The 19,131-nt window shown below is 37.1% G+C and overlaps 1 pseudogene; it reads right to left on the bottom strand.

The window, feature by feature from the left end:
• LOC107752035 (probable E3 ubiquitin-protein ligase MID2) overlaps positions 1 to 18,861 on the bottom strand; it is a 91,123-nt pseudogene extending 72,262 nt beyond the window's left edge.
• Between the last annotated feature and the right edge of the window lie 270 nt (positions 18,862 to 19,131).

Genomic DNA, 19,131 nt, shown 5'->3' with positions numbered 1-19,131 from the left:
AGCTCAGTATCGGGCCCGATACCAGTATCGGTATCGGTGCATCCCTACTTATTTGCATGTATTTTGGGAGAAATTTATGAATTTACGTGTGGTAAATCGACTGACAGGACTCAAACATGGCGGCGCCCATCTCATGTTACAGATCATGATCAAGATCATTTGGAACGGGTTTTAAACGACAAAACACACTCATTTACACATATTTGTGAATCGGAATATCAGATTGTTCATGACATGGTATGCAAGTTTGTGAATATTTTAAATAAAAGAGGAAAAACTAAATAAAAGCGATCCATCTGTCATAAAGTGTTATTGTGGCCGCGATGTGTCACGTGACAAGCATGACGCGTCGCCATGGAAACAGTAAGGGGAAACGTTCTAAAATAACAGTCGCCTTAAAAAAACTCACTCTGGGGGGACCGCTAAAATACTTTAAACTCACCACTGAAAGGGTTAAGAAGGGGGGTGATCCTTTTTCCAACTCAGTGATTCTGTTTTTTTTTTTTTATGACATGTTTGTGTTATCTTACTTATCTTTCACTTGGATCCGTTCAAACACTTTTCCATTCTAGCAATATTTGTGGTTGACCGACATGGATTTTTAAGTGTCTGATAACTAGAGAGCACAGTGGTCAATAAGATGCTAATCCAATATCCCCCGATACAGTGTTATCCAATTTATTCGGAATAAACGTTTCCTCCAAATTCACCAACACTATTGGATTTCAATATGAAGTAAAACTAGTAGGATACAGTAATCCTTCATAAACCTGTCATAACACTGACCTACCATCCAGATGGTATTATATAGGCCATTCTAGTCAGGACACAAGATAACTCAATGTGCTAGCGTTCCCTGGCAGGCCAGTCCGGAATGAAGAAGTATGTTGTTAGATGTTTGTAAGTGGCTTACTATGGCGCTGGGTGGGCCAGTGGGTCAGACTCCGCCCTGCGGCCCAGACACTCTAATGGAGCCATTTATCTCCTGTCAACCTGCAGCTGGTTACCGGTTCCCCACTGCTTCCTCTGCCGCTTGAGTAGCCAGGCAGCTGGAGTCATGGCCAGAGAGGAAGTCTAAACCAGACACAGCACCACTGGAGCACTATCGCAGCCCCACACCTCACGGACGGCTGAAGACACATCGATTAAAAATGAGTGACTGGACTGGGGATTCCCAGAGCTCTGCTGTTAGGACAGGTGCCAGGGAAGCCATTCACAGTTTATCACCTCCAAATTTGTTACGACTGACCTGCTGACAAGCCAAGCGGCAACTGATGTGAGCAGGAGGGGTGTTTAAGAAAGCCAGGATTCCCAAGGGTAGCAAATTCTACACTGGATGATTATTAAAAAGAACCATTCTTGTGCTGGATAGAGTTCTTGAGTTGATTTACGGTCCTCTGGAGATTAAACGTTTTAGATTTTACTTCATAGGTTCTTCAGATCAGTGTATTGTACATTGATTTATTAGTTCTGTAACGCACCAGTACATAAAGTTCTTCGTGAAAAAAACATTCTCATATGGCATTGAATTATTGGTGCTTGCTGAAGCTAATACTCTTGGTCATACTCATATGAATGTTTATGCTACAGACATGAACATCTCAAATATTGAGGCTTACTGAGCAGATGTCTGCTATTATTTCTAAGACTTATAAGAATTATGCTCAGACTTAATGATCATTTTTCATAATTTTCTCCTGGTGGATGATAAAAAAGTGAAATTTTGTCTTGCTATAAAATTAATTTATCTAATTTGTGGTACATTTGTTCTGTAAATAATTTTTTTAAAATTCTGCAAGTAATTTTAGGCATTACAACAAGGAAAACCAAAAAAAAGATAACCAATATGGTACAAATATTTTTTGAATTCTTATAGACCGACACCGAAGGCAGGGGCTGAGCATCTGGCAGCGAATATCTACATATTTGCTATATAGCAAATATCTACATATTTGGACTGCTCTTTTTTATTATTTTGTACTGTTTTCTGAAGTCCACTTATAATGTTATCATGATTTTTACATAAAAAACATCATAATTTAGAAGTAATACACTATTTTCTGTCCTGTTTTGACCCCTCTCATCAGAACGTTCTGTTTGAATAGGGAGTAAACACCCACTGCTATGATTGGCTAACAGTTGTGTATGTTTGACAGCCTACATCCTTCATAGACGGATGCTGCTGTGATTTAGGTTAAAAATGCATAAATACTCAGTACATATCAAACGATCTGTAATAACAGACAAAGCAACAGTGACCAAGTAATAAAAACAGTTACTCACGCTTGTATGGTGTGAGATTACTGTCAGATCCAATATATTTGGAACGGCATCGTCTTTTAGTTTCAATCTTTCTGAAAATCCTGTCGAATTGTGCTTTGTTTGTGAACGAATCCGCAGTTAAATGAAGTGAACAAAGAACCAAGTTCTTCCTGACGCGGTCTGGAACTTCATTAAAAATAATGAAGACTATTTTCCTAACACTGGGATAAGAAGGAACGCCATACAAAGACTGTTTTCCACAACTTTGCACTGTACAGCGTCTTGTTGTTCTCGGAGCCATCTTTATCATTTGGTTTCAGTGTAGACCTGTGTTTGCCTCTCTTGTTATTTACCCACTACGTGCACAAATCAGTGGGCGGAGCTAAAGAGTGCTATAGAAGCAAGCGTTGATCTTCTGCGGAGGCGGGGTTTAAGAAAGCCTGTTTCTGCCACAGAATAAAAAAATAAAAAAATGCAACTTTTTATCTCACAATTCAGAATTTTTTCTTCATAATTATGAGTTTATATCTTACAATTCTGAGTTTATATCTCACAATACTGAGAAAAAAATCTGAATTGAAAAAAAAAAAGAATTGTGAGATAAAAAGTAGCAATTACCTTTTTGTTTTTTTCATTATGTGGTGGAAACTGGCTTCCATAGCAATCACTTAACAACCATCCAAATTAAAATAAAATAACATCAAGCAGCTACATAGCAATATGGCAAAAACAACTCAAACCATCTTGGCAACACCCTACAACCATCCGAAACAACCTAGTATCAAGGCAGTATGTTTTGCACAGGCAAGCACCAAGCACTTTATTTTAAAATTCTTAATTCTAGAAAGAATAAAAGAAGAATAAATGTAAAAGAATAAATGTACACAGTGTATCATGAATAATTACAACAACAAAAAAATACACCCTTAAGTGATCAGCTGACATGACACAAACTCTTTAAGATCTGTCAATGCAGAATTTTCACTGCATTACTACGTAGCTGTGGGATGCGTTTCTGAAAAAACTCAATCCCACGAGAGTGCTGGAGTGAATAAAAGCATGCAGGTGTGTTTCAACTGAAGTGTCTGGCACAGAATCCATGGCTCTTCACCACTGCAGGCTGCGAACATTCACGATTGTTCCTATCCACCTTCAGCTGCTAAATCTTGCCGCTGTATAAATATGACACACGTTCTGGAGAGCCCACACTGAGTAATAATCTGTTCACCCACAGCTAACACTTTGAGACGAACAGGTGAGCCATTGTGCGAGTGCAGGCACCGAACATGTGTCTTCTGTACAGTAAAGCTGTCCACGTAATAAGTGACATGCTGATTTTCTGCAGTGATTAGCATTAACAAAAGACGCGAGCGAGACAGAAACGAGCTGCAGGAGTTAGTATGCAGTGAGCATTCCTCAAATATCAAATGAGAACAAAAGGTTATGGATGTTAAATACAAATTACAGGATTATTCCACCGATGACTTCATGTGGAACTGAGACATGCCGCTAATTAAATAAGCGTTCTGAAGTGCACAGCGGGGCTAGAACAGGGCCCAAAGGGTGAATATGCCTTTAACAGGTTGAAGTATTGCTTAAACAGGCGGTTTATTTCATCTCCAGTGGGACAGCGTAATAAAGGTATGTTAGGCCGAGTGGATAGCCTGGTTTCAACACAACCAAACCATGTAGCCACACAGGGAGAGTCAACACAAGGCTGCTTAGATCCCAAAAGTAAGTGGTCAGTCTCTCAAACCATAAGTGCTACTTTATTTATTTTTAATGTCAAAGCTTGAAATAGAGGGCGGACTTTGATAATTGCAGTGGATGTGTTTTTATAAGGATACACAATAGCTGTCTGGTCAATAGCTGATAGGACTATACACTACCGTTTATAAGTTTGGGGTCAGTAAGATGTTTTAATAGTTCTGAAAGAAGTCTCTTTTGCTCACCAAGGCTATCATTACAATTTAAAATAACTCTTTTCTATGTGAATATTTTTTTAAATGCAACTCATTCATGTGATGCCAAAGCTGAATTTTCAGTATCATTACTCCAGTCTTCAGTGTCACGTGTATTAAAAACATACACACTGCATACTTGACTTCTTGTTCTAGGAATACAAGTGATAGTGGTTCAAAAGCAGTGAAGTTGCATGTAATGTGTTTAATACATGTTTTACATGCTCCAGATGCTGATACTATGAAGACTATGTGTTTTAAAGATTTAACTTGAAATGAATGGAGTGAATGTGATTCCTCCCTAATGATGATCCCTGCTGTGCTTAGACATTACTGAGAGCGTCTGGCCCTGTTAGAGCAGATATACAGACGGGGTGCTTCAGAGCTCAGCTGTGTTTAGTAGGAAAGAGCACATAGAAATAGACAGTGATCTCGTGCCATGCACATGCGCACGATGCTGCTGCTGGGAAGTTGTTTTTGTGACATATAATGCTGTCAACATTTTTTTGGTTTGTGTGGACTGAGACACATTTTGTGACATATTTCCATGATGATTCTTCTTTATAAGCCATTTAGAACACAAAAGCAGAATGTGGATGCTGTTTTTTTTTCATTAAAGTGTATGGTGACCATCAGATTTTCAGTGAATACTACCTCAAGCATCATAAAAGCAGTCAATATGTCTTTTAAAATTTTTTTTTTTTTTTTTTTTTTTTTTTGTGAACTATCCCTTTAAGTAACCGGAATTGTTAAGCGGAATCTGAAACAAAGTTATTTGATTCTTTACAATTCCAGTCACTAACTCTTTCCATCAAAAGTAACATTTCCCAGAGGTGTGCTTTGTTGTATTTTCAGCAGATCATGTCGCACATCAAATGTGTCATATAAAAAGTAGTGGCAGTTTTCCACATCAAGAGTTCAGCTTCTGCTTCACTGGCCTCTGTTCATGTTCTCCACATCCGCTCTCTGACACTGGGCTGGCTTAATCAAACATGTGGTTCTATTCATAGAATGTAAACAGTGCTGTGGTGGCTTAGTTTTGTGGGGATCAGAGCAATGACCACTGACTAGAGATTCATCGCTCTGGCATCTGCACAAACACGGATGGCTAACCTTCATGATCGAAGATCGCGGATCCAGGTCAGAGCCCATCTGGTGCCCTACCACTCGAGAATAACAGGCTTGTGATATGATGGAAAAGGCTTCCTTTGTCCCAGATATGGAAGTGGCAGGATCTCTATATGAGAGGGAGGGGCAAACACCAGTGGAAATGTGTCTATGTTTCAAAAGATTCAGCAGTTACACATAGAATTAAAAAAAATGAAGTGAGTAATTTTTTCTGAGGAAAGTCAGCCATTTGTAGGCAGTCTTCCTGAAACACTGTGGTTATGTGCTGCTTTTAAAAACAATGTTTTAGTGGTCTGAAATGTCAGTTTCTGACACAATGGTGGATGGGGCAGAGCTGAATTGGCAGTTCAAGTGTTTAGAAATCTTTTTTTGGAAATAATAATTCTTTTTTTGTACTTCTGTTTGGCGTATTACACAAACTGTAAAGTGTATAAAATGTTTAAAAAATGTGAAGCAGCACAACTGTTTTCAACATTGATAATAAGAAGAAATATTTTTAAACATCAAATCAGCATATTAGAATGATTTCTGAAGGATCATGTGACACTGGAGACCGGAGTAATGATGCTAAAAATTCAGCTTTGCAATCACTGGAATAAATTAATAAATTACATTTTACAATATATTGAAAATATACATTTTAAATTGTAATATTATTTTACAATATTATTGTTTTACTATTAATACACATTAATATAAATGTAAATATAAATAATATAATTATTTTATTATTAAAATATATAGTCCAACATTAGTTTATTCTTGTTAGTTAGAGTTTAAATTGCAGCAACCATCAATGTGACATAAAAAATGTGACATCTGTTTTTTCATAGGAAGCTTATGACTATGGAATAAAATCGCTGTCAAAAATAATCGTACGTAATTCAAAGCATTTGTGTGTCATTTTAATTTACTCGTGCGTAATTTAAAAGTATTGTATGTAATTCTGTTTTTTGTCAGAGTTGGACATGTCTTCACCTCCGGTACCTTCAGGGAGGAGATTGAGGCGAGAATTAGAAGGAGTGCTTATGCTGCTGTGTCCAATGTTGAAGTGAATCCTCACAGGAAGCCACAGACAAACAGAAGTACGAGAACAACCGAAGAGTATCAGAAGCTTTTAGGCTATGGTTCAGCATCAGAGCACATAAAGATTCTTTGATTCCTCCATTTTACATGTCAAGGAATCGATTTGCAAACATTAAAGATGACGGCGAATTTCTCTGATGTTTCTAGCCTGTGATATTTTCTGTCATATTCTTTAATACTTCATCTATTTCACGCATTTTGGAGAACAAGATGCATTGAATCTCCAAATATTAGTAGGTCTGGTTCAGCATTGCGGTGAAGGTCCCCGCTGACATGCATTAAGAATTTGATCAATGGGAGTGTAAACATGCAAAAGCTGCGGCAAATCCTTTCGTTATGCCGCACCGCAAACACACTTGCACTCGCAAAAATTCATTTTCAGTCTCCTTTGATTTCTAGTTTGTTGACACAAGGGCGCAGAACGTGTGACACAAAATGTGTGAGGAACTGACGATCAAACTAATGCCGTACCTTTCCGCTAAAATTCCCATAAATATGCTAATTTCCCATAGCCTGAATGAAATGCAGTCTGTGCCGCACATAAATGGCAATCTGATGGGTTGCTGCGTTGAGTCTCAAATGTACTAATCTGCATTCCCATCTGACAATAATGAACAGCAGAACCTGCTACAATATCACGGCTATCTCTGATCCTATCCAAATACTTATGATATTCAAAACAGGTGCTTCCACATTTTACCATATCTGGAGCTAGTAATGGTTATCCATGTTGCTATCATGTTTTTTTTTTTTGTCTTTAACTATTGTATTTTATGTATAAGATACCCAATGCGCTCTTCATTAGAATAATTAAAATTTGTTTGGCACTTACAGAAATAATGTGGTCTTTCTGAACCACTTTCAGTTAATTTTTAGCCAGCCATACAGATTTTGTCAGCATAAATAAAAACAGTTTTTGATCCAGTATTGCATGACCAATCAAATGGACTGATTAGCTGATGGCCTTTCTCTCAGTTTTCTATAAATTGTTGCGGCTGGATGCTTATGTAACCTTTCAAACCCACCCAGCGTTTCCTCAAGTCCCTAAACTAAAATGATTCCTGAGAACGCATGCTGGCCTTTCTCATTCAGAAACTTATAATAGAGAGAGGTCACTTTTTAAAAAAACCTAGTCAATGAACCCCAGCTGGTGAAATTCCCAATATAAACAATTCTACTGAAAATGTAAATTTCATACATACTCTTTCCCAGAGTCTATAATGAATAATCCACTGAGGCCTTTGCTCAGAGTAGAGCTAAAGCGATCAAGAGAATCCATCTTTTAAACCCTGGATCATCGCCAAGAAAGACAAGCAAAGCGCAGTGTTTAATGCAAGAAATAGAACTGAGGAAAGATTTGGGATCAGTGTCTCCCTCCGTCTCATCATTAAGCCACAGAGGCCGGCACTGAACACGAACCCACTGTATTCAGATATCTCCTCTGGGAATGAGGAAATGAAAAATTTAATAGCTTGAATCTATTTGGGTGTTTCTTAAACTTAAGGCACTTGTGGCCCTGTGGACCCTGTGAAAATAATTATTATATTAAAATACAATTTACACACTCACACTTAATTAAAGTTGCCCACTGAAAGAAGGAGAATTCTGCCACATTTCAAATGATGTATTCTGTACATTGGTTTAAAAAAAAAAAAAAAAAAAAATACTAAAAATAAGAATGGCGATGGAAATGACATATAAAAAATTTAATAAAATGACTGACTCCTTTGTCTCGCTAAGAGGAATTTCACAATTATAAGTAGCCTACACAAAATTAAACATTATTTTCCCACTTTTAGCATAAATTGATCAAATTAAAGCTTGATTAGAAATGATGCACACTTAAAATATTCTGCTGATATTTACTTTTTTTCTTTGCATAGAGAATGCTTATGTAACATGTTATGTGTAAAAGACAAAGCACACAAGTATAGAAGTATTTTCACATAATAAATACTGAAATGGTTCATGATTATTTAACTTTTAGTTCACAACATTTTTAAAATGTAAATGTAAAATGTTAGGGGTGCTCCGACTGATCGGCTACCAATCACTATCGGCTGATAATCGCTTTGGGATGATTGATCGGTGGTCTCTAAAAAGGCCGATCTCAAAAAAACGGATCTCAAGCTAATGACGTGCCTGCCGTGAGAGGTTTGGCACGACATGCAGCGGCACCGTCTCAGTCTCTGTCCGACGCGGGAGAAATCATTATAATGCTGAAGGTGAGGTACCTTAATTAAATAAGTGATTCTGTTGAGCTTATGAACGCAATGGCCAATCAGAAGCGCTCAGATGAGTCATCGCTGAAACACCGGAGTTTAGTTCAGTGCGCGCGCTCGCTGACTGAATTCTGCTCTCTAGTGAATTTACTTCTCAAACATTTTCCCTGCGAATATATTTCAGCAGTTATTACCTATTTGTGTCCCATATTTCTGTCAAATGAACCAGCGATGCCAATCATTTGTGATTTGGTGAACTGGCCGAATGCATTTGGACCGCTCTCTCACTGAATCATATAGCCTCCCCCTGGCCTCGGAGTCGGGTCTGAAATTACTGGGGGCTTGAGGCAAAAATAGCACCAAATTGGACAAAATTGCCCCTGCACCATTAAACAAAATCTATTACGGCTGTAAAAATGAAATGAAAAGTGTTGATTGTTGCATTGCATATCGCATCATATTTCTTTTTACGCGTTTTTACAGCATTGCGCATTATAACCAATCACACATGATTCTGTTGAGCTTATGAACGCAATGGCCAATCAGAAGCGCTCAGATGAGTCATCGCTGAAACACTGGAGTTTAGTTCAGTGCGCGCGCTCGCTGACTGAATTCTGCTCTCGTGAATTTACTTCTCATAAACAACAAACTGCAAAAGTACGTGCGATGTAAGTAAAAGATTCATTTCACAGTGTAGGGAGCTTCAGTGATAATAATGTGAGTTGTTTAAGAGTGCTTAAACGCATGCTAAGACTATAGTCAGTGATAATGTGATAATGTAAATTCTTTGCTCGCTTTCGGTATATAATTTATTCGCTGTTTGAATAACCGTGGAATTTAAACAAAATAATGAAATAATTAGTAACTTACAATGCTTTTATTAAACTGTGATCACGTTAAATATAAATTCAGTCATATTAAAATATTTTATGACATGACACACATGTCTGGTACTGGTCTAAAAAGACGTGCTAATGATGTGCAAATAATAGATTACACTAACATTAGGCTACTTTTATCCTTATACCCTAGACTTGGTTCACTGCATATGTCGAATCAGCTGAAAACAAACAAGAAAAAAAAAAAAAACCTCTCTATGCGTACGCTAAGCTGAAATCCTGCAGGCGCCCTTGAAAGGCACCACATCATGGAAAACAATGTTCTTTGCTTTGAGTTTTCGAGCACACTACTGGTCAAACGATAAGGGTCGGTAGGAATGTATAGAATGTATTGATGTATAGAAAGAATTGATGTATAATAAGTTACAAAGAACAGCATTTATTTGAAACAGAAATCTTTTGCAGCAGTCTTTATTGCCACTTTCGATCAATTTAATCATATCCTTGTTGAATAAATGTATTATCTTCTTTTAAAAAATAAAATAAAATCATACTGACCCCAAACTTTTGATCGGTTGTGTACCGTGTAGGCAACTCAAGGTTCAAAGGTGCAAGTACATTAGCATATGTCAGCTACATTTTATGTATCAACACCTATTTAGTATAACTCTGAATGTCTACGCCAAGCTTAGCCCATCAAAACAACATTTACATATAAACATTTTAAGGCTACAGCTGGAAAAATGTTTAATTCAGCAACTATGTTGTTTTTGATATAACGAATTACTGAAATAAATGAACTTTTCCACGACATTCTAATTTATTGAGATGCACCTGTACATTATCAACAGACTTGAGGGGGAAAATTAAATGCTATAATAAAAGTGTAAAAAATAAGGCTCATTTTTCACAAAACCTTCTGTATTAGTTGTGATGTGGATTCCACCCGAAACACACAGTACAGTTACATTTTTAAGTTTATTCTATACTGTATGAAATAATCAGCCATCAAACAGTCAGCTTGGGAAAATTTGCTTTGACACAATAAGCTATAGATAGCATTCCACGGCTAGAACCACAAACATATGGCTCGTTTGTATTCATAATTCATGGATTATGCATCGCATAAATTGCAGAGAGCTTTTCAGTTATGCACCATAATCCTGCTCTGCCTTAAATTGGGTTGTTACTGAGTCGATGGACAGCGTAGGAGTCCCCGTTCTTTGTGTTCACATGATGGTGAAGTGAGTAAGTGTGAGTGAGTTAGCTCTTCATCCCTTCTCTTCCTCCTACCTGCTCTCTGAGCCTCTGCCTGTATTCCTAACAAAGGGCTATAAATCCACGGAGCTCAGCTTAAATGTGCAGAGCTCCTTCTGCTGAGAGTCAAAGTAAACATGAGAAAGGTGAAGAGGAGTTATGCACGTGGATTTATTTTGTGGTTTTATATGGTCATAAATGAGTCAAGAGCAGATGACGCGTACACTGAAATATGATTTGCTGACGCTACTAAGGTCTCCGGAGAGCATGTCACAGCCTGTACAGCATTTGGGTGTCATTACTAATTCAAAGTCAACATGGAATCGAAATGTACTTAATAAATGTTTCTGGGCTTTCCTAAAAGCGTACATTATTCTAAAAAAAGTTTGTTTTCATAATCATTCTTCAAGATCTAATAACTTTCACTCTATTTTCTTCCAAATATTTTGATAAATCTGTATAATACATCACATTATAGACTTTAATACACAGCGAATGCCATTTCATGTTGACTTTAAGGTTGGAAAGTGATACCAAATACTCTTCCGTTCAAAAGTTGGTAAAATTATTTTAATGCTTTTAGAAAAGAAGTCTCTTATGCTTACCAAGACTGCATTTATTTGATAAAAAAGGAAAGTAAAAACAGTAATATTGTAAAATATTACAACTGAAAATAACTTTTCTCTTTTATTATATTTAAAATGTAATTTATTCCTGATGCAAAGCTGAATTTCCAGCAGCCAGTTTTCAGTGTCACATGATCCTTTAGAAATCATTCTAATAAGTTGATTTGCTGCTCAAGAAACATTTCTTATTAATATTATCAATGATAAAAAAGTTGTGCTGCTCAATATTTTCATGGAAAATGTTTCTGTGATCATTTTTCTTTTTTCAGGAAATTTGCCTGAATATACGGTTCGAATGAACAGTATTTCTTTGAAATATAAATTTTTATAACAGTGTAAATGTCTTAACATTTCATCAATTGAATGCATTGAACTGGAATAAAAGTACTAATTAAAAAATAAACAAACAAACTTAATGGTAGTGTATATACATTTTTTTTTTTTTTTTTTTACATTTTTTCTAAATTTTTCAAAATGTTTTATCACATTTAGTTCAGACTGCAAAAATATCTCTTTGCTGCACTGTAGATTCAATATCAGCATAGGAAACACCTCATATATTCTTCTGACAGGATCAAAGTAATACTGTAAGTATCTGTGACAATGATTACATTTATACAGTATAAAAGATGCACTTGTGTGTCTGCTAGAGTTGAAATGTACACTTTGTGTGTCTATAATCATAATGCTAAGCCGCGCTCCACCCTGTCTGTGCTTTACCGGCCCTGGAGGACGAGGTTCTGGGGTGAGGGTGGATGACGCCACTGCCTGACCACCGTGCCAGGTGAGATCACAGGATGCAGGCAGATACACGCACATGTACACGTACAGCAGCTGGCTCTTAACAACCACAGTGGGAGCCTCCCTCAGCTGCCGCAGGAAACTCCTGACCTCTCGCCTGCCTCCAGCTCCATGGAAGCACAGCCGATTATTCCCATATGCTCACCTCTACCTCCACCAGCACAGAGATGGAGCAGCTGCGGGTCATTTTGACGTGGTCACAGCTGTATAGTGTATACACTATATATCAGGGTGTCAAACAACATAGACAAGCTTTCTGCAGGTTTAATGAAGATAATTTTTTTTAAAGGGATAGTTCACCCAAAAATGAAAATCATTTCATTCACAAATTCAGTTCTTTCTTGTGTTGAACACAAAAGAAGAAGAATGTTGTTCACCAAAAAGTTGCTGGTAGCCACTGACTTACATAGCAGGGGAAAAAATACTACGGAAGTCAATGGCTACCAGCAACTGTTTGGCTACCAACATTCTTCAAAATATTTTCTTTAGTGTTCAACATAAGAAAGAAACTCATTCAAGTTTGGAACAACATGAGGGTGAGTACATGATGACAGAATTTTCTTTTTTTTTGGGGGGGGGCGAACTATCCCTTTAAGACAAATTAAAGAAAATTTAAGGAATAGGAAGTAAACAATGAGCTGTATAAGCAACACTTCAAAGATAGAAAACATAACTTCCAACTGATCACCATTACTTTTAAATAAATACCTAACCTAGAATATGGAATACATTTTTCCATTGTTTTTTTCTTCTCTTTTTTCCAGTTTTTTTTTTTTCATTTTTTGTCCAATTTCTTTCTTTTTTTTTACTGTAGCTTCTGATCACACTGCTAAAGTGATGTTCTTCCTCAGTATTTTTGTCTTGTTTTTCAGTGCAAATGTCTAAAGTTTTTTTTTTTTATCAAAACATATTGAGAAGCAAATTGGCATAAGTTTTATTTTCTGATAAATTAATAAAAATGAAGCGAGTTTATGATGAAAACAAAAACAAAGATCTTACAGTGGGCTCAGAAAAACTAAAATCAAATGGAAAACAAGTTTTGATATTTCACTGACAGATAGTTGTTTTGTTCTTATTTTAAGCTTAAATTCACTTTATTTATTTTTTCAACTTCTCAGAAAACAAGACTTCGTGTTCAGTTTGCATCTCTAGTAAATATATCTTGATTTAAGGATATTTAGCTAGATATGTATACTGGAAACAAGACAAAAATATTGGGGAAGATATACATTTTTTGCAATACATAAAACATTTAATGCCATGACTATGAATTTAAGACTTTCTGCTCCTTTTCAAGGCCTTAATTTGTGGAAGGGCAAAGACCTGAAGACCTGCAGAAACCTTGGCAGAGAACAACATCTGGTTAACTGAAGATCTAATCCTTTATTTTCCTGATGCATCAAATTTAACATAATCTGACAACAGATTATGTCTCAAAGGCCAAGTTTAAATGCATTTCAGAGGTTTTCCTTAAAATGAGCAACGAAGTCCACAAATTCAGTCAGTCACTACTAATTATAACAGCTTTTCGGATGGCCTAAACCTTCCCGGAGGGTTTACAATCCCATGATTGTGGTTTGGGCCTCAACAGAGACTTGTCAGGCACCGAACAGACCAGAGCCCATTTCCTGCTGAGCTGCTGTTTGCTGGAGGAAGTGGCAAAGCTTCAGTGGAACAACCTGTACATGAGCACCCGCCCCCAGGGTCAGCGGATCCTGTGAGAGTCAACCATCTACCTCACTTCCAGCGTCTCACAGCTCAGCGCTCCTCTCTGGGAACGGCAGGATGGAAATCAACATAGGCAGAAAATCCAATTAAGCCTCATTATTTTTTCAGAATACACTCAGAAATGTGACATACACAAGCTGAAAGTTACAGGCGGTACACAGAAGTCCCAGGACCAGAGGCAGAGTGAAAGCATCCTGTGTGGTTCAGAGGTGAGCAGTGGTGAGAAAGAGCGACATCATTGCATTGGCTGTTTTTATGGGAAGATTTAATCTAAGATTTGGTTTAGTTCACAAAGTCTCCAATTGGAACCATACAGCGGAAGTAGTTTAGTTATGATAATTAGATGAAGTCCAAAAAAGCAAAAATATGGTCCCGAAAACAACTAAAAAAAAAACAAAAAACTGATTGGATATCTGCTGCTGTCATGTCAATCAGTGTCCTTTTTTCTGTTTGTTATGCATGAGAATCAACAATCAGCTTTCAGGCGTGTGATGTATTGTTTCTGTTGATTGTGATTACTCTGTGTATAATATGACGATCTGTGCATTAAAAGAAGAAAAAAGTAAAAAACTTTCAGGATATACACTACTGGGTTAAAGTTTGGGGTCAGTAAGATGTTTTTGAAGTCTCTTATGCTCACCAAAGCTGCATTTGTTTGATTACAAATACAGTAAATACAGAAATATTGTGAAATATCATTACAATTTAAAATTACAATGCTGACAAAGCTTAATTTTCAGGGGCCATTACTCCAGTCTTCAGTGTCACATTATCATTCAGAAATCATTCTAATGTGGATGGCAATAATATTTTTGTGGAAACCGTGATACATTTTTTAGGATTCTCTGATGTATAAAAAGTTCAAAAGGACACAATTTACTTGAAATGTAAATCTTTTCTAATATTGTAAATGTCATTACTGTCACATTTGATCAATTAAATGTGTCCTAGCTGAATTAACTTTTTTCATATCTGTTCAAAAACTAAATAAATAAATAAATATTGTCCCTGAACTTTTGTACAGTAGTGTACCGCGACAGTGGTGGTGCATATATATAAAACTAATTAAGCATAATTTTGCATTAAATATAATTCTAAATATGTCCATTTAGAACAAAATGTAGAAAACATGATTTATCTCAATTGGATTTTTACTGTTTTATATCTTGCATTACATTTTTGAAGGTACTAAACAACAACAACTATTTTCAAGCCATTTTAGAGCAAATACATCTCACCAGAAGGCATCTATATTGCCTAGCCCTACTTCTAAAATATCTAAAACTTGTTTATGAAATAACAAGAGCTGGTCTGTCCAAAACCAGCTTGTTTTGCTGCATGTCTGCAGCTCAAATTAATCAGCAGATTGTTGTGTTGATACTCATTCATAATATATTATGTAGTCTTAATGCGGTGTGCTTGAGCTGACTATGAATCACACAAACAAACCACGGGTCAACATCAGGACCATCCTGATACCTGCGTGTCTCATGAACACACAGTATGACACTGAGAAATAACCAAGCATTTGAACAGGACCATCGCGACCTGAATAAAACATGTGACTGGGAGCATGTGATCAATATGCAACATCTTCATTAGGTACACAATGACCTTACACCACAATGCACTGAGATTTACGCATCCCCTCCGTGAGCAGACACGAACAGCGTGGCGTCTGCTAGGGACTGTGCAAAATGTACCCTTCACGCTCAGAGCCAGTCCAATCCAGACGCAGTCCCCAGCCGGCCCCTCTAGAGGCTCTCAACAGAGCTCTATGTGAGCTGAATTTGAGGCCATATGATGTAGCTGTAGAGTTTCCTACTGCTGCTCTGATAATTCCCACCAATACGGTTAAAGGGGTCATATGATGCGATTTCAATTTTTCCTTTCTCTTTGAAGTGTTACAAGCTCTTGGTGCATTAAGAAGATCTGTAAAGTTGCAAAGACTAAAGTCTCAAATCCAAAGAGATATTCTTTATAAAAGTTAAGAGTCAACCACACCTACCTAAAACGGCTCGTTCTAACACGCCCCCACATGTCTACGTCATGATGTGGGAAGATTTGCATAACGCCGCCCAAATGTTCACGCAAAGAAAGAAGGCGTAAGTTTTATTCTCGCTGTAGTATTGTTGTTGCCGCCATGTCGTGGAGATGCGTGTGTGTTTGTGTTCTGTGTGTTTCGTTGTGAAAGCGAAACTACTTTGTTCGGCCTATATAATGTACAGTATGTGGAAAATAATGTGTTTTTTTAACCTTAAACCGCATAAACACATTTCATTACAACAATTAATCCATTACACATCATATGATATGACCCCTTTAAAATACAGCCACACCTGCCTGGTTCCAGTGAAGGGAGGTTAAACTGTCACATTTCTGATTTAGGAATTGCAGTGCATTTTAAGCATAGTAACAATGTGTAAAGCATCATGTATCATTTACATATATAGTTATATAGGGCTGGGCGATATATAAAGTCAGTATACTTATACACATTATTTCTAAAATATATTAATAATTTTATTCAGCAAGGATGCGTTTAATTGATCAAAAGTGACAGTAAAGACATGTATTATGATACAAAATATTTCTATTTTAAATGAGTTTCAAAGAAACCTTAAAAGATATATCACAGTTTCCACTTTCAACATTCATAATAATAATACATGTTTCTTGAGCAGCAAATCAGCATGTTACACCATCTATTGTGGAAGTATTGTATTGAGGTGCCTGGGTCCGGGTTACTTTTGAGGTCTGGTACAAATATGACATACAAAAATACAGGCTGTAGGCTCATATGTATGCACGATTAATCATTAATACATAGGGATCTCAATTCAAACACATCTTTTTTTTTTTCTCCAGCAGGCGCAATTACAATTATAGAATTAAATGACAAAATGTAATTTTGTGGTTGCCCTTTGACCACACAATAGTTCATCATACTTTTGTTCATGCCCTAGAGACAAAAACAATGGCGAGGGCAAAAAAGAAACACAGTTCAGCCCATATTAGCCTTCTGTTACCCAGCACCTCATATCATCTAATTACCCTCTTATTCATGTGTAATTCAGCTGAGAGAATGTGTCATGTCATGAGCCACAAGAGCGTAAAAAAGAGGTGCCTTCAAAACAAGTGAACACTCATGCTTTCAGTTTGTTTTGCTCAGAGACGCAGTGGAATAAAAGTCATCCATCCCTATTTTAGCTGGCAGTAATCTAAGCCTGTATGAAAGAATATGAAGGGACTGACAGCCACAGTGTACATGCCACTAAAGATCACTTATGTATTCTAGTCATAAATGTTAAATGGTTTGTGAGTAATCTTAGCCAACAGTAGTGCTCTTTCAACAAACCAGATCAATCTGCCACATAATCTTTTAAAATTGACAGCTGCTAAATGACATTTTAATGAACTTCAACTCAGGGCCTGCCTACAGGATGTTCTGCATGCCAGTGGAACAAACAAAGCCCCAAATACCTGCTTTCTGTTAAGGGATTCTGACAGCCTTTGATGAAAGCTCGACAAAGAACCACACTTACAATAGACTTTATATCGTATAACGACGTGTAAACAATCACTTACAAATCAAAACCAGCTGAGGCATGAAAACAACTAAACTGGAGTCCTGAGATCAAAACTGATCCAAACCGCTGTTGATGGATTTATGCTCTCATTCGAAAAAGAAGTAACATGAGTTTCCTACGATCAAAAACGTGACTAATGCTACTAAAAACAACTACAACTGCCACCAACATTCTTTTAGAGTGAAAGCATGTTCTCTAATAGCAGGTGAGCTTTTTTTTAACTTTAATTATTAAAATTGATGCGAAGTACAGACTGACAACTAAAATATATGCACAACAGCTGATCTCAATTAGCGTGTTCCTATATGTTCTTTAAACTCAGGTATCTTTTATCCTATTTTTAAAGGAAACGATGTTTAAATATCTTTGAAGGGAGACAAAACATCAACAATACAAAATGGTTTACATGCGCTAATTCTTTTTGATTGAGAACTAGCTAGTGCATGTTAAACTAATCTTTCTCTGAAGAAAGAAATCGGATGCAAATTGTGTTGCACTTACATAGCATTTATGTTTTTTTTTTAATTGTAATATCATTTATTTTAAAATACTTTACATTTTGTGGCCCCTTGAAGGTTTACGGAGGCCCCCAAGTTAACAACCACATATCTGATCTTAAAAACGGTTCCAAAAGAGTTAGAAAAAGAAATAATATAAATGAATAACAAAATAGAAACTTTTCAATATGATCTTATTCTGCAAGTGAAAGGCGACGTTACTTAAAAGCCATTGTATTGAAGTCCATACTAAATGAAACGCTCAGTGTTTCAGGGATATACAAAATACATATGCACTGTCGCTATGGTAGCGATATGCGCAAATCCCCCAAATGTTCAGATTATGAGAGTAAACTATATAACACTAATCATCTATTTATCTCTGTCTACAGGAGAACATCACTGCTGATCGCAGCTAAATGACGATACAATGTTAGTCAGCATCTCCAAACAGACGTTCATCCAGACCAGTCATATCCAATAATAGCGACGAAACGCGGTGCAGAAGTAAAACACACCGACTCTACAGCGCTGCTTCTCAATATCTAGCCAGCCCACTACCTAGACAGCAGTTTGAAGCGCTTACGGTGACCAAAAAACAGTCTAGGTAAGCAGCTCAGGAGCTTTTGCAGCACAGCCCCTGGTTTACAGAATTATTCAAACTTCTCCGCTTTTAGTTTACTTCAGGATGCGTTAAACTACCTTGAATCTGACAGCTGAACTCTCCCTTACTTTAAATCCTGTCCAAAGCGCAACTAACTACAGCACAGAGAGATATACGACCACATACTCACATACCAGCTTTAAATGTCGAACATTCTTTTCTTCTGTCATCTTGAAAGAAACCAAAAGGGGAAACAAAATAAATCTTGATGTCAGAAACAAGTGTGACTGTCTTCGACGCGCAATCCTCTGCGACGCAGTATGTCTCGAGAACGCAACTTTAGAGGAATGTGCGCGGCGTGAGCGCAGACAGACAATCGCAGGGAAGCGGCTCCTCCCACCGGCTACACACGCGCAAAGAACCTCCCGAATGATGGCTATGAGCGGCTATGGTCTCTTCCACTCAGGTTCTCGTTATTGGCAGTGCCATTAATCACCAGATGGCACTCCTGCGTCTCTATACGGTCAGCA

This window comes from Sinocyclocheilus rhinocerous, unplaced genomic scaffold (genome assembly GCF_001515625.1).
Source record: "Sinocyclocheilus rhinocerous isolate Xijiao unplaced genomic scaffold, SAMN03320098_v1.1 scaffold662, whole genome shotgun sequence".
In the NCBI taxonomy this organism is placed as follows: Eukaryota; Metazoa; Chordata; class Actinopteri; order Cypriniformes; family Cyprinidae; genus Sinocyclocheilus; species Sinocyclocheilus rhinocerous.
This window is presented reverse-complemented; position numbering and strand designations above follow the sequence as displayed.